This window comes from Macrobrachium nipponense, chromosome 10, assembly GCF_015104395.2.
Source record: "Macrobrachium nipponense isolate FS-2020 chromosome 10, ASM1510439v2, whole genome shotgun sequence".
In the NCBI taxonomy this organism is placed as follows: domain Eukaryota; kingdom Metazoa; phylum Arthropoda; class Malacostraca; order Decapoda; family Palaemonidae; genus Macrobrachium; species Macrobrachium nipponense.
In genome coordinates, this window is record NC_087204.1 from 96688419 (window position 1) to 96705918 (window position 17500).

At 39.0% G+C, this 17500-nt stretch overlaps 1 protein-coding gene across 4 annotated transcripts in view; it reads left to right on the plus strand.

The window, feature by feature from the left end:
* The window catches only part of LOC135223790 (protein c-ets-1-A-like), a 420475-nt gene that overhangs the window by 99448 nt on the left and 303527 nt on the right, over positions 1–17500 (plus strand). Inside the window, exon 1 of one of the 4 annotated variants that reach the window (XM_064262585.1) lies at positions 13576–13833. The exons of the other annotated variants lie outside the window; for them this stretch is intronic. The gene's annotated coding sequence lies outside the window, so the exon portion shown is untranslated. Of the gene's footprint in view, positions 1–13575; positions 13834–17500 lie in introns of those variants that run through there. 4 annotated transcript variants of the gene reach the window in all.

The window sequence follows — 17500 nt, forward strand, 5'->3', positions numbered from 1 at the left end:
GGCTGCCTCTCTGTCTATACCGCCAACCTGAGGAACTTACTAACCGGAACTGACATTATTATTATTATTATTATGTCAAATGTTAGTGGATAGCTGACTTGGAACAATATTTTAAATGTTGTGCACTTTTAAATGGGTAAAAACGTTAAATGCTTTTACACTTTTAAATGAGTAAAAATATTAAAAGCTTATGCACAACCTCAGCTAAAGCGACACTGAAATGTTTCACAAATATTCGTGTTTCACTTCAACTAAAAAATAAAATAAAGGGAATAACTGCTAATAGGCAATTAGAATGATATACTTTGCCAGAGAAATTGTTCCAGATATATCTTGATATCTGGGGGTATTTTCCACTGACATAAAGACCAGAAACAAATACTAAATACTGAGGTATAAGTTGCATTGACGGTTCTGGAATCACAAATATGAACATCAGGAATTCATAGATTTCGTTTTGCTATCTTCAGCGATCAATGGCAAACCGTACCTCTAAAACAACACGAAGGAAAATGATGTCATTGGCGAAATATATATTTTCCGTCCTTCTAGACGGCAGTGGGTTGAACTGGAACTATATGATACTATTTTAGATATTGACTTGATTTGATTTATATAGATTTTTGTCATTATGCCAAGCACTGGGCCAACTAAGCCATTCAGCGCTGAAATCGAAATTGACAGTAAAAGCTTTGAAAGGTGTAACAGGAGGAACACGTCGCCGATGCACTGTGAAACAATTGTTAGGAGAGGGTGGACAGTAAGATGGAAGAGAATATGAACGGAACTACAGTAAAAGGAATGAAGTAGTTGCAACTATGGGCCGAAGGGACGCTGCAAAGAACCTTAAGTAATACCTACATTGCACCGAACGAGGTGTACTGACGGCAGTACACTCCTACGGGGTAGATATTGACGGAACACGCTCCTAGTCAACCCGCCATCTTAAATGTACCGTTTTACGCCTCAAAATTTTACAACTTAAAGGCAATGTTGTGTTAGTATTTAGAGGAGGTTGGCCTTATGCCAGCGCAGACTTACATTCCTTGAGCAGCCCTCAGAAGATAAGATGTGAAAGGCAAAACAGAGAAACAAACAAATCTCTATAGTCGTTTTAGGTCGGTCGGAGAACAAAGCCAGTGGGCACAAACAAGCATCGCAGAGAGGTCAGTATCCAGGGTAGAGAGAGAGAGAGAGAGAGAGAGAGAGAGAGAGAGAGAGAGAGAGAGAGCACGGTCGAGTTATGTTAGGTCAGAGGAATTAAGCTAGAATTCGACAGAGAAGGCAATTGAATCTTTATATGTTTCGTTTCGTTTTCTCTCCACCACAGGTATGATGTTTTGAGTAAGATTTATTATTATTATTATTATTATTATTATTATTATTATTATTATTATTATTTAGCAGCAACCTTTAAAAAGCCATTCTCTGTTTAATGGTCTGTCATTCATGATATTTTGAGTAAGGTTTGTTATTATTATTAAAGTTTTTTACTGTATTAATTTACTATTTTCATAATTTTTCTATAATCGACCTGTGGGCTGTAAAAACGCATGTTTGTTCATTATTAATTTTATTTTTTGTATTACTGAGCTGTAATCTGCAAAAGGTCATACTTTGTTTAACGTATTTTCATTCATTGCTATCAAGTATAAACACCCTTTGAAGTCTCATAGAAATTTTTTTTAATATTATAATATTTTATGAATTATTAAAAATCTTCGTTCCTGCGAAGACTCTCTACTCAGGAGGTAACTCAGGAGGCCTGACACCAACTCTTAAACCAAAGTGAGAGGCCAAGGAACGAAGGGTCACCACCGCCTACTCCATTAGTTACCCTTTCAGTCTGATTGTCCTTATTTTTTCATTCTGAGTGAAGAAGAAAATGAGGGAAAGGAGGGTCCATGGGATGATGGGGGATAGGGGCAGGATAGAAGGAAGGGGGGAGGGAAGGGAGATGTAGAGGGTGATGTCGGCGCTCTATGGGCAGCTGGTTCAGATTACTCTGTGCTCTCTCTCTCTCTCTCTCTCTCTCTCTCTCTCTCTCTCTCTCTCTCTCTCCTCCTCAAGTTTCTCTTCTTTATGTATGGTGGTGCGATATGAGTTTAGGGAGATTTATTTATCATAAACGCCACGTGGACGATGGTTTGTGGTGGTTTTGTTCCTAAGAGAGAGAGAGAGAGAGAGAGAGAGAGAGAGAGAGAGAGATATTCTCCTTCGACTTTCATGGCAAAAGCTTAAATCGTTTATTGGAGGATTCAGTAATATTCCTTGATTCTGGAGGGAGATTAAAATCTGTGATGCAAACTCTTGGCTATCATCTTTAAATCAAGGAAATTCAAGGAACTCTCTCTCTCTCTCTCTCTCTCTCTCTCTCTCTCTCTCTCTCTCTCTCTCTCTCTCAGCGACAATGGCTCCGTATTTCATACGTGACTGGATGAATTTACCGGACATTCTACATCAATTTTAGATGTTTAGTAAATGATCTTACTTAAAGCTAATTAAATGAACGCGTTCGAGAGCGAAAATCTTCAGTCGTTTTTGACGCCCTCACCGTATATAATCGTCGCTTAGTGTGAGTGGAAATCACGGGAATCGGAAACTATAGGTCTAACGGAGACCACTGTATGCCGAGATTTCAGAAAGAAAGACGCATATACTTACTATTATTAACATCGCGTGTGCGCTAACCTTTTGAGAGTTAAGGACGATGATCGAGTTAATACGTCCAGTACAGACTTACCCATTGTCGGAAGATGAACCGATCTCACGCCAGCACAGGCTCTTGCTCCTCTGAGGGAACAGTTTAATTCCCATCCTTCCTTGGTCACCAATAGACTTACTGCCGTACTTTACATATGCTCTGTATATTTACTCTTGTCAGACATCTTATGTCCATGTTTTACCAGTGATCAGTAGCATAGGAAGTGCTTGAAATATGTGGTTTCATCGTTCAAACTGTTTTATGAGCCTTTTATCTTCTTCTTATACTGTTGTGTTACAGTAAAAGACATTCAAGGTCCTGTATGTATAGACCTAGTTTCTGAGCTACCTGTAAGTACTACAGGAATATAGAATGCGGTCTCTGGGTTTCGTCCCCTGTACTATAACTTCCCCCTCCCCCCTTCACCCCCTTCCTCGTAACCGCCCCTCTTTCAGACACCCCCTCTAGTAACCTGCATGTAACCCTCTAAAGCCTAAACTAAGAAATCGCCCTTCAGACACACCCCTTTTATCCCCCCCCCCCCCCCCGTAACCCTCTAACTAAGCCAAGAAGACTCCTTCCCCCCTCTACTATCTCCCGGAACCCTCTAAGCCAAGAAGGTCCCTACCAAAATTTCCCCCCAACCCCGCCCCCTCTACAAACCTTCCCCACCACCGTAACCCTCTAAGCCATGAAGGCCCCTGCCCTCTAAGCCCCTACCGAACTTAACCCCCCCCCCCAATTTCAGAAACCTCTTCCCCAACTTCGTAACCCTCTTGTCCTTAGCGAACCCCCGCTTTCAGACCCCATCCTGTACTATTCCCCCCTTGAAGGAACAAGATTCCCCCAACCCCCAGTTACCCTCTAAGCCAAGAAACCTCCAACCCACCCCTTTCTCTGTACTATTCCCCCCCGTGGTTACCCTTTAAGCCAAGAAAGTTCCAACCCAACCCCCTTCTCCTGTACTATTCCTACACCACCCAGCTACCCTCTAAGCCAAGAACGCCCCAACCTTAAAACCCCCTTCTCTTTTACTATTCCCCCGCATCCCAGTTACCCTCTAAGCCAAGAAAACCCCAACCTTAAAACTCCCTCCACCACACACCCCCACTTCCCCCATTCTTCACAGATGAACGTCGCTCACAAGCTGCTGTTGTTTACGGTCGTTCCCCCGCCTTGTTTAGACTACCCCACTCCACCGTGTTACAGGAGCTGGGTATTTTTAGGCAGCAGCTAATAGTACCCGAGGTTTGATGTTTACCACGGCCCGATAACAGTTAATGAAAATTTAATGTTTGTGACTTGAGCTCTTTGGGAATAATGCGCGCTCGTTCCGCGTCCGGAGTTATTATCATCATCTCGATGGGTCCTCTGGGTGGAACTTTTTCTCCTCTGAGAGAGAGAGAGAGAGAGAGAGAGAGAGAGAGAGAGGTGAAATATGATTTGAGAAAGTATAAATATATTTTGTAAATATGTGACTAGAATGTAAAATGCACTTGGTTACGAAAAACATTGATTATTATTAACATGAATTTTAATGCAGATAAATTATATGAATCGCTAAGGCAATTCCGATAATTCCCCATTCTTAACAGAAGTTTCTATTGCATCTTACCAACACACACACACACACACACTTGATAATGAAAAACGCCAAATCATTAATAACAGGATTTTTAATGCAGATACATTTTATGAGTTGCCAAGGCAATTTTGATAATTCCCCATTCTTAACAGAATTTTCTTGTGCATGTTGCTAACACACACACACACACAAACGCGCGCGCGCACACACGCAGAAAAATAAAGGATGAAGTCTAACCAAGTTTCGACTGATTTTCCCGTTTGGTTGACCAAAAATATAATGATGGTTAAACGACCGGATAGAATAGGAATCTCATTACCCAGGCGAACAGTTTAGAATAAATGAAAATGAAAATTTGGTCGTGCTTGGAAGAGTACGATTTTACGAGGAACGCCTGTAGTGTGAAACTTTCGTTCCCCCGTTACAGTTAGTGTGTTCCAAATTTAGGCGTCTTATGTTTGAAATAGTCCAAGAAATTCAAGGCCAAAGTCAGGGGAGAGGAAGGAAATGAATTTTAGCAATAATTATAATTCCACACTGCGTGGATTATAGTTTATCATTATGGATCTTTCCTAAATCTTGACCCCCACGGGTTTCAACCCGGTGTGTATCCACCTTTGGGGCGTGATTAGTACAAGCCCGTTGCGGATTACCGTAAAAACTTAAGCAAAATACTGTAAATGTCATGAAGACGATGACCCCAAGAAATATTAGTCCTAGATGACGACCCCCGAAATCCCTGGGGGCGGGGGCCGGGAAGTTGGGGGTGGTGGGCTCACTGTCTAGGAAAGATCCATTATTATTTCTTCATTCGGCCAAAGCTGTTCACAGTCATTAGTCTTATTTGACAAATGAACGTGTTAATTTGTTTTGTTGACGAATTCATAAAAAAAAAAAAAAAAAAAAAAATCAATGTGAAACAGAAACAATAATGCACCAACGGCTGGAAACCGGAGGCATAAGTGATTTGTTTCATCATGCTTTGAAAATGTTGATATTTCAGCTGAGAAATGGTAGATTTGGATCTTTCCTAGATAGTGACCCCCAAGGGTTTTCGGGGGTTGTTAGCTAGGACTAATATTTCTTGGGGGTCATTAGCTTTATGATATTTACATTTTTTTTTTTTACACGGTAATCCCCAACAGGCATGTACTAAACACGCTGCAAAGGTGGATACATACCGGTTCAAAACCCGTGGGATCAATATCCATTAAATATTCATAGATTTGTGGAAGGGGCATTTTTTTTTTCTTGTGGGAAAACGGAAGGAGCTCCTCTCTGTCAAAAATGTCCGAATTCTGAAAATTTCTTAGCTGTGTTTGTCCGTAATCATAATTGTGGTTTTGGAACTAAGGAAGGGTCCTCCATTGACGTATTTTTGTTCATTTTTTTAAATCCCTGTGACCCCATTTTACTTGGTTTGTTTTCTGCTATGGTTTTTGGGGGTTCATCTGTAAGTCAACTTTATACAATTGATGGAATGCTGTATGAATGAATGAATACAGCAGTTCCACTGACTTAACACATCTTACAATTATAGAAACACAACGCCACAAAGTACCAAGTCATTACATGGAAAACATCTCTACTTGGGCCGTTGTTGTTGACAAAGATTCGTGTTTATTATTCGCCGTTCGTCCGTGCATTGCCTCAAAGTTATTGAATACGTAAATTAGGTTTGTATTCCCTTCATACAATCCAGAGGACTTGTTTGAATGACTTCGTGAATTCTGCTGTATCACGACGAACAAATACAAAAATACCGTGAGGTAAACCACACACTACAAATAAATAAAATAAAAAATAAAGCATCAGCGGTAATACACAAATAGAACTCTGCAGACCAGTCAGTCAATGCAGTACAGAGGCTATCGGCCGAGTGCCAGACCAAGACCCAAAAAAGACCCCAGACCAAGGTCTAAGGCCCCCAAGACGAAGCTCTAGGGCCCAAGACCAGACCCAGACCAAGCTCAGACCCCAGAAGGACCCCAAACCAAGGTCAAAGCCCCAAACCAAGCTCTATGGCACCAGACCAGACCCAGACCAAGCTCAAACCCAAGAATGGCCCCAGACCAAACTCTAGGGCCCCAGACCAATGTGTAGGGCCCCAGATACGGACCCCAGAAAGACCCCAGATCACAAGGTCTAGAGGTGGTTGGTTATGATTTATTTGGCTGGCTTTATGCCAGCACGGGGTCTTGCTTTCAGAGCAGCCCGTAATCAAGGTCTAGAACTCCAGACACCTCTATATTTATGTATATATATATTATATATATATATATATATATATATATATATATATATATATATAATATCATATATATAAAACCAGACTATTTATAACCGACCCGTCCTGAGGAGGAGGAGGAGGAGGAAGAGAAGAGAGAGAGCAAGCGAGCTGTCATGAATCACCGGGCAAGTGACCGGGGCAGGGCAGGACCGCCGAAAGAAGAACCCAGGTTCGCCAGCTGCTGTTTTTGATCCCGCTGGGTGGACCACTCGAAGAACATCGACATCTGCAGAGCCGCTTCTCCGTTGCTGGCTCAACATGCCGTTGACGCGCGGTGGGACCTTTCTTAGCAATGTCTAGTAGAAGAGGAAAGAAAGGTCTTCTCAGTGGCTATGATTTGTTTGGTGCGGGATTTGAGAGTGAGAGAGCGAGAGAGAGAAAATTAAATTCCGATTAAAGAGCAAAATTTATATATATATAACATATATATATATATATATATATATAATGTGTGTGTATGCATGTTTGTATATAGACACACATTCACCACACACACTTGTATATGCCAATGCTTATACATATATATATATATATATATATATAATATATATATATATATGTATATATATATATATATATATATATATATATATATATATATATATATATATGTGTGTGTGTGTGTGTGTCTTGTATTAGGCTGTTTCTAGGCATGTGCATGCGCTCGTATTGATGCAATGGGGGGTATTTTAGAGAGAGAGAGAGAGCGAGAAAGATTCTGTGCGATTTAATTGTATGATTAACGATGCTGATATGATTTGATACAGATTTTGTCAATGTAACAATTTCTTGTCTTTCGTATGTCGCCATGAGCCGAGACTTTTATTATTATTATTATTATTATTATTATTATTATTATTATTATTATTATTATATTATTATTATACAAATATGAGGATTTTTGTGCAGTTCCTGTTCTCGGATGGCTTCCGTAACCCAATTGCTCTGAAGTTGGCATCATGTGTTGAGATGCCCTTTCTTCAACGCGAGAAAAATTTCTAGCTTGTGTCTAAACGCCGCCCTTATTTGACAAACAGGAAACAAAACAGCGGCGATTCTTGGTAGCCCTTTTGAGCTTACAAAACGTTTGAATTTCTTTGCAGATACAATGGCCATATAATGAACTCTCAAACTCATTTTTTGCAGATGAGACCGTTTGATAATCCGAATAAAAGTGAAATGAAATGGATCCGTAATTATCTACTCATATACTTGATTTCGTTCAGTGCGTGACTCATTATTACATAAGATTTTTAAATTAGTAAGTGTTTGCATGATTTTTAGTTTTCTGTAATAGGCAATTAATGAGATGGTTTTGTCCGCCCTCAGATCTTAAAAACTACCGAGACTAGAGGGCTGCAAATTGGTACGTTGATCATCCACCCTCCAGTCATCAAACATAACAAATTGCAGCCCTCTAACCTTAGTAGTTTATCTTATTTTATTTAATGTCAATTTTTGCCATGGATCGAGCGTCTGGCACCACCGAGTCCAATTCCTGAGGCAACGCCGACGCACCCACACCTGACCGCATCTGAGGAGCAACTGAGCGCTGCTCGGCCGTGGTTGAGATTTTCATACTGCAGCACATCGAGAGGCTCGTAATGATGCCAATCGAAAACAGTTACAGCAAGATCGGGATACTGCGGTGTTATACGCTGTACAGAAAACTCGATTGCGCCGAAGAAACTTCCGCGCATTTCCACTTGTTATGGTATTCATAATGACGTGTAACTTGTGTATAATAAACATTGACGACCAGTTCGTGATGAGGAGACGGAATTCACAAACATCAATTCATAGAACTGAATGTCCTTTGAGAATTGTGGGAATTAAACTCTTACCCTCAGTTTAAAATAATTTTAGAAAAAGGCCTAAAATGATTTTTTGACAGTCTCAAAGAACGTGAATTGACGGTTTAAAAGCAGCTTACTGTTAATGAATTTCTTTAACTCCTCTGAACATCCCTTATATATTACACCTGTCAGTATACCCCACGGCAACGTCACTTCGTCAACTAATGATGCATTGCTACCGGTATGGATGTAAGAAGTGGGTGTCTTGTCACTTAGAGTGACGTGGGGCATTTTGTTAAGCCCAACCACCCCTCTCTAACACCAAGGGCATGTAGTAGTAATATCTTTGAAGGTACAACATCAAGCTTCCTAAATATCTCGTGTGAACGATAGAAATTCAGAATTTTTTGGTGGATCCAAAGGTGAAGGTCATTCTTAGGGGTCAGAGGTAGAAATTCAAAATTTTTTTTATGATCCCAAAGGTCGAGGTCATTCTTAGGGGTCAGACGTCAAGTATGAATTTAATCGTGGACATAGCTTTATATGTAAATGAGACAGACCCAGTGTTGCTAATTGGTATGTGTTTACCCTCCAAACTGGATATAAGACTTACACAAAACCGTGGAAATAAGTGAAATTAGCGTATCTATTTGTAGTATATATGTTACGGCCATTTTGCAAAATTGGTCATTTTACAAAATTGCCGGCCATTATGCAAAAGGACCAAATTCGTGGTCACATTGCAAAATGACCTAAATTTCTCAACATTTTGCAAAACGACCAAGATTTTGGTCAGTTTAAGAAATGTCCATGCAGCAAGCAGCCAGATGGAAAAAAAAGCGAGGGAATGATAAAACGTAGTGAACATAGCTAATTTTATTAATTTTCAGAAAATACAACTTTCAAATACATCAAAACGTATAATGTTTTAGCAAGTAACTAGTTGAAAGAAAGTAAATGATAAACATAAGTGTATGTACAATACATTAAAGAAAATAGATTACAAAATTCATCAAAGTTTAATGTATTTGTGTGTCGACCTTGTTAGAGCAAGAGGCACTGCATTTGCATCTGCTGTTGCATAAAACAGAGTTTTTTTAAACACTTGCAGCGTCTGGTTCGTATTCATTTCTGTACAACAAACTCGAAGTATTTAATGCTTTCTTTTCCTCAGCCGTGACCAGCTTTGAATAAAAATCAGTTTTTCTATTTTCCATTGTACAAATTTCCAGAGTATAATAAAATGCACACAAAGTACTACGTTGGTCGTCTTCTCCTGGCTTTCAGCAGTGCCTTACTGACAACAGTGTCACCAGTCAGCCCCCATTACTATTGGGGAGAGAGAGATGGGCGGTGGGGGGATAATAAGTGAATGATCAACAATTATACAGTACAATTACCAGTAATGGGAAACAAGTAAATGAACCAGTAAATGAACCAATATTATAAGAGATGATTTGCAGAAGTGAATGACAAGCTTTTTTTCCATCTGGCTGCTTGCTGTATGGAGATTTTGTAAACGGACCAAACAATAATACTGTTTATTTTGTAAACTGACCAAAATCTTGGTCGTTTTGCAAAATGTTGAGAAATTTAGGTCGTTTTGCAATGTGACCACGAATTTGGTTCTTTTGCATAATGGCCGGCAATTTTGTAAAATGACCTATTTTGCAAAATGGCCGTAACATATATACATATTAGAGCAATTTTATCATTATTGGATTACTATGGCAACTAGAATTCATGGAAACAGTTTGTAAATGCATCGGCGTATGTCTGAAGCTCCACTAAATTGGCAACGATGCTGACACGCCTACTTCACTAATGAGGCCTTAGTGCGGAATGAGGTCAAGGTTAACACTGTACTTTAAGCCGCAGGTCTTACAGGTATTTAAGATGGTGCATAACTTTTAATCTTTACCAGTTAGAGAGTTCATATGCGGCATGCACGCATGTAGACTCCATTAATAGAGCCAAGGTGAATTGTGAGGTCAAGGTCAAGGTCATGTTTCAGGGGCAAAGATTTAAGATGAATTTGTTTCAGCTGAGCCATTTTTTTTCAAAAATATCTTGTCTTTGGAGTTAGGTGTTCTTAGCATTACAACCCCCCTCTCTCTCTCTCTCTCTCTCTCTCTCTCTCTCTCTCGCTCTCTCTCCTCTCTCTCTCTCTCTCCATTTCCACGCTCCGGTTTAATGGAAAAAATGCTTTTCTTGGATGCCAGATGCTCTCGATACCGAATTTTAGCTTTCCTTGCAGGTAGCAAAATGCTAATGAAATGCAGAGAAACTTGCAAATGCGCAAATAATCTCGCCAAATTAAGATAAATACCATTTAAATGAAAGAGAGCAACATGGACATATTTCACTTGTCCATGTTTTGCCCTTGTTCTACGCCAAAAAGCTTAGAGCAAGCATGTGTACCCAGGCAGTGTCAGAGTCAAACTACTTCACGCAGTAATGTCGTAATTTATTTGTCGTTAGAAACGGGACTAAGTGACAACCGTGTAAATGTCAATTCCGGACTCAAGAAATTATACGTAAAGATGAATGAAAATGACTTTCGTTGTCTTTAGATGCGTAAATATTGACGCTCTAATATTAGCTGGTTGTGGTGGTTGGTTTGGGCTAAGCTGGCTTATGCCAGCACTGGTCCATGCCCCAAGGTAGTCCGTGAAGGTTATTGCAAGTTGGTGAAACGCAGCAGCAGGATGTTCTTCGGTCTAACTTTCCACTCTTTCCTATAAAAAAAGTAGATTCACATCAACCATCCGTTTAAGGTCATAGGCCCGTCCCTTACGACGCTCCTTATTGGCTGTTGGTAAGCCAGTCACAGGGCTGGAAACTCTCAGTCTCTCGAGAGAGTTCACACGGGCAGGATGTATGTTCACCTCTCCTGAGGTATACATCTGAAAGAAGTATCCCTCAGGAGAGGTGGAACATACATCCTGCCTATGTGAACTCTCGAGAGAGACAGAGTTTTCAGCCATGTGACTGGCTTATCAACAGGCAATCAGGAGCGTCGTAAGGGACGGGCCTAGACATCAAATGCACGGTTGATGTGAATCTACTATAACCATTGTTTTCTAGAGCACTTTTCAATCCTTTCTACTCTCAGTTTCCGTTTCAGCGTTGAATGACCTCATATTTTCCAGCGCTTGACCTTTGTCCAAAAATCTCTATTCCTTCTTCCTTCCTTCCGAGTAGGAGGGCTGGTTTAGACCGCCGGACTCTGTACAGCCAGCTGAAATGAATTTTTGCTGAGCAAGCAACCGCAGGTGACTTTCCTAGAATATAAGCAAGGATGAAGATCCATCACCTGTCGGTTTGAGGCCGTCGTGCCTTCCTTGTGTTGAAGCGCTTTTATGGAGTCGCTGCTTCTTCCATCCTGTTGACCTTGTAGCTCGTGAATGATTTTTTGGTAATGTAATTTATTGTCGTTCTGCCCTCTTTGCATTTCCCACGAATAAGAAAAAGAAAAAATTTGAAATCCCCTTATTCCTGTATTTCTGAAATTTCAGCTTTTTGGAAACACGAGGGTCTCCATCACAATGGAAACATATCTCCTAAAATAAAGAAACTCCTTTTACAAACACACACACACATATATCCATTTGTTCCTTGACAATGTCTTAGTAAAGACGAAAGCGCTTGGATTTTTGCCTTTTATTTTCCTGTGGTATTCGCTTATTTAATGAAGTCCCGTGCATCTACTGTGATTTTTAAGCATATATATACATGTAGAATCTGCTGGTCATCTGAAGGCTTTGTAGTGACAAGCGTATCCAGAAAAGCGCGAAAAATTCGAGAAGTTAAAGAGGGCATTGTGGGTATTACAATTACCTATATCTACATATATATTATATAATATTGTTACAGAATATGACGAACAGCCAAAGTATTGCGAAAAGGCCCATTACCAAGTCAATGCCAGAAAACACTCAAGAAGCAGGTGAAGGTATTCTCAGTATTTGTAAGGAAACTGGGAGAAGAAGAATCCTTCTTATCCCAGCACCCAACCACCACCCCCTCTCCTCCTACGGGTGTCCTTCCATCCCGACGCAAACAGGCCGTAGGAGATTTGTTGTATTTAAATCTCCGTCCGTCCCTTTATGTCCCCCCAAAAACGAGGGCCCAAGTCCTCTTCTTTTTGGTCCCAGCTGAGAGCTTTCTTTGTGTTTCTCTCGAGAGAAGAAGGATCGCGCTCTTGTGACCGAGCTCTCTCTCTCTCTCTCTCTCTCTCTCTCTCTCTCTCTAAGGGAGTCAGAAATTGAGTCTAGCTTGAGTCTATACGATGTTATATTCGTATTGATACCAGCATGGTCTAATTCCTCAGTAAGATCTAATGTCGGTTTTTTGATCTCTCGTCATTTTCGTCCACCCCCATTCACCTCCCCCCCTATCTACTATATCCCTCCCACCTCGTCCTCAATGAAAAGTGAGTTCAGATTCCTCCCATCCCACCCCTACTACCGGTGCCTCCTACCCCCTCTTAGCCAGATGGACCGTCTCCTCTTTCCTTTGTTATAATAGCCCTGTTTTTAAATTGGTGCACTTTTAGCACCCGAGAACTCGGAGATGATCCCAAGAAGACCTTCCGAGTCTCAACAAACTTACTCCGAATGGGTTAACAGAACCTTGTGATTTTCATGGTTTATTTTAAGGAATTCCTTGTGGCACCCCATTGATAATTTCGGTTATAACGCTTTTTGCCCCCGTGCGGTTGGTAGGTTCGTCTGGCTCTCAGCTGTTTCCCTTCAAGGCCGCCGATGGAGGGGACCCCGACGAAGAACAGGTGGGGAGGGACGGGGTGGTAGGTCGGGGGGTAGGAGGGGAAGCACCAGATCTCTTGTGACATTAGTCCACTATTAGCCTACTGCACAACTCGCGGTAAATTATATCACATCTAGACTCCGTAGAGTGTAAATAAGCAACACCTACTTCCGTGAAAAAAAAAGTATTATTTACCGAAAAACACCGGGGGAGAACCAGCATCGGCGGAGGCTGTCGTCGCAAAATGCGCGGGAGAAAATAGGACTTGGCATCTCGGAGGTCGGACGAAGTCTTCGAGAGCAAGAGACCAAAGACTGAGTCTGGGAGACTCAGACTCTCGTCAAGTGTCTGTGAAGCCTGTTGGTGGTCGTGGGTAAGACCGAGACCCAGCTCGTATTAATCCCCCAGTGGGCTCAAATGTGCGTGTTAGTGTTAGCGTATTTGTAATGGTAACAGTTTCTTGATACTTTTGAATTTGTTTTTTTATACGAATGGTGATGATATTCTCTCGTAGTGGATAACAAATTACTAAAATACAAGTGGTTTTGTTTCGTGTATAGCCGTTTCTCATTAAATTAGACGTGGAATTATTACAACTGTGTAGAAACGAGAGACTGTTGTGTTGCTGACAATTATCTAATTACGTCTGTGTTTTGTTTATTTCTTCACAGGGAAGGAAGAGATCCGTGTAAGTAAAGAAAAACTTCAAATTGTTTATTCGCGCTGTAGACTTACGTAGATGTATAGGCCTATGAAAAGTTAATTTATTTTTTTTATTGTAACTCGGCTGCTTTGCCAAATACTTGAGACTCCCATCCCATTTGATAATGATAAGGCTAAGGATTACTTTTTACATGTCTTAGTACTTGGTAAGATTATTGTAAATAATATTCAGTCATTTAATACCCTGGCCGAGTCGTTAACAGATATTCTTTCCCACTTTCGAAAAGTTTTGCCGATTATCGTTTTCTCTGGCGTATCCATTTTCTTTGTAATGACCAACGGTCATCAGTCAGTGCCGTTTTTCCATACAGATTATTATTCATTATTCTTGCTGATGAGTGTCATTAGGGAAACGTAAAAAGAAAGTCCCCCCAAAACCGAAAAAAAAAAAGGGAAAAATTTGGGGGGACCCCAACCATACTGGGGGGGTGGGGGGGTAGGGTGGGGGAGGTAGAGTTTTTATCTGGGTTAGCTTAGGTTATGGAAATTTGCGCTTTTGCTTGCTTAGTAATCTTTCATTACCATTTCATTGACATAGGCCTACTGACCAAAAAGTAAATCGAAGCGATATTACAGAGATTTCTTATTATTTTTTTAAATTCTTGGGTCTTTTTCCTGCGTGAAAGTTATCGAGTATAGAGACAGATTTAACTTCCATTATTTATAGTTTTAATCTACCTTTATAGTAGCCTAGCATAAGAAAAAATTACGGTGCCTTTTTTCTTCTATCGTGGATTTAATTTTTTTTAGACGCATGCACTATTGAAAGCTTAAATGCATTCGTTAAAAAGTTTACTTGGTTTATATACATATTTTGGTTTACGGTTTCATATTGAGTCTTTTTCTCATAAACGATCTTAGAACTGTCTCGTCTTCGTTTCGTACCATCATAGATTTGCTTCTGTCAGCGATTTGGCTTGTGAATATAAGCACACTTGTTGTTGTTGCTGTTGTTGTTGTTGTTATGCTGGTAACACTTCTTCTCAGGTAACACTTCCTCTCAAACATACATTTCTCTCTCTCCTCTCTCTCTCTCTCTCTCTCTCTCTCTCTCTCTCTCTCTTCTCTCTTAGTCCTGGTTTAATACATTTCTTAAGGGCCGGAATTCACAGTATAAAACTTGGAACAAATTTTACTAGAGCTTTTATTTTATAAAAACTTGTGGTGTTTTTGGTTAGCTTTATTTTGTCAAAAATTAGTACCAAGTTCTCGTACTATTTAGTCTTTTATACCCGTTGCTTAATTTCTCTTTTCGTTGTCATAAATCCAGTGATTTTCTCACTCCTTGAGAGAAAAGGATATTTGCCTACAAGCGATCGGCTTATACTACGAGTTTTAGGTTTTTGATGTTGTAGGCTTATCATGCATATTACTTTCCTTTTTCAAATTATTTTGCTTTAAGACGTGAGGTTAGAAATTAAGTTTGGGTATCTATGTGACAACCATAAGTGTTGTTTAATAATTAATGTTTTTAGAAGAAATTCAAGTAATGCGTTATATTTCGTAAAGGTGGTTATAATAGCCACGGTGACTTCTGTATCACTTTCCTCCTCGGACTTTTTTTGATAGGCCTACTTAACTCACCTCCTCCTCCTCCTCCTCCAGCTCCTCTTCTTCTTTTTCTTCTTCTTCTTCTTGTTAGTTGCTTGCTAATTGGTGTTCAGGTTTAGGCCTAGAGCAGATTATGGGCTGATCATTATATAGCTTTTCCCCGGTCATCGAAGCCAGCGAAGCCTTATTCTTTCTTCTCTGACGGTTATGAATGTGTAATGAGGTCCTCCCAGACTTTGTTGTAGGTATAAAGTCTCGAACCCTTATAGGTTGGGGAAATGCATAGATAATGAATTATAGTGTGGGTACAGAACCGAAGTACAAAACACAATCTGTTTATGTATATATATATGTATATATATATATATATATCATACATATATATATATATATATATCTATATATATATATAATAATATATATACATACATATATATATACATAAAACGATTGTGTTTGTACTTCGGTTCTGTACCCACACTATAATTCATTATCTATGCATTTCCCCACCTATTAAGGGTCGAGACTTATCCTACAACAAAGTCTGGGAGGACCTCATTACACATTCATAACCGTCATAGAAGAAAGAATAAGGCTTCGCTTGGCTTCGATATATATAGATATATATATATAAATATATAATAATATATTGTATATATATATATATATATAATATACGCAAAAATTTGTGACTGCTATGTTAGGCAAAGTAATATGTTCAATTGCTGAAAAGTGATAAGTTCAGTGTTACGTCTCAAAATATACATTATTCTTATTATTATTATTATTATTATTATTATTATTATTATTATTATTATTATTATTATTTGGTTATTATTATTATCAAAGTCATCCTATTCGACTGGGTGTGTGTGTATGTTTGTGTTTTATATGATGTGGGGTTCCGGGTTGCAGCCTGCCCTCCTTAGGAGTCCATCACTTTTCTCACTTATAAGTGCGCCGTTTCTAGTAGCACACTCTTCTGCATGAGTCCTAGGGCTGCTTCAGCATCTAATTTTTCCAGGTTCCTTTTTCAGGGATCTTAGGATCGTGCCTAGTGTCCCTATGGTTATGGGTACAATTTCTACTGGCATATCCCATATCTTTCTTATTTCTATATTCAGGCCATGATACTTATCAATTATTAACAGAGTAGAAGATAAAGAGAGAGCAAAGATTAATAAGTTGTTGTTATTATTATTATTATTATTATTATTATTATTATTATTATTATTATTATTATTATTATTATTGAAAAAGAAACCCACAAGATTACCGAGTACAACTCGTTTACCTTTAAGTATTTACATAGTATTCACTTAAAACTCGAGTACTTTCAGGCTCTAAGTGTGGCCTTTTCTAAAGAGATGTGATGGGCCACAGTTAGTGCCTGAAAGTACTCGAGTTTTAAGTGAAAAACTATGTAGTATATACTTACAAGTAAACAAGTTTTACTCTGTAATCTTGTGAGTTTCTTTTTCCATCTGCAGGAGAAAACTGAAAGAAGCCTTTGTTTGGTTCATTATTATTATTATTACTTATTTTGATTATTATTATTATTATATTCTTATTATTATTATGTTATTATTATTATTTATTATTAATTATTTATTATTTATTATTATTTATTATTATTTCAAAGACGAAGAACCATATTCATATGGAACAATCCCAAAGGATATGTTCATTCGAAAATAGTTCCCGTAGATTCTTACTAAGAGCACAAGAAAAACAACCAACTTTAAAATCATTGAGATATTTCGGGAAATTCCATGATATTTGAAATACAAGTTTAAGGTCAAAGAAATACAATGGCATATTCTTGGGAAGCTTGAATTTCAAGCCAATGGTCCCCGTGGGACTGTTCTATAGGAATAGGTTCTTCTTCGGAATAATAATAATAATAATAATAATAATAATAATAATAATAATAATAATAATAACAATAATAATATGAAAGAAGTAATGTAATGCGGAGGTCAGTAGTCGAAATAATTGATTACGGGAGGAGATTTTGTTCTAACCGTCAAGATGTTTTAATATAAAACAATATTAATCCATTCTTAATGTAATATTTAGAT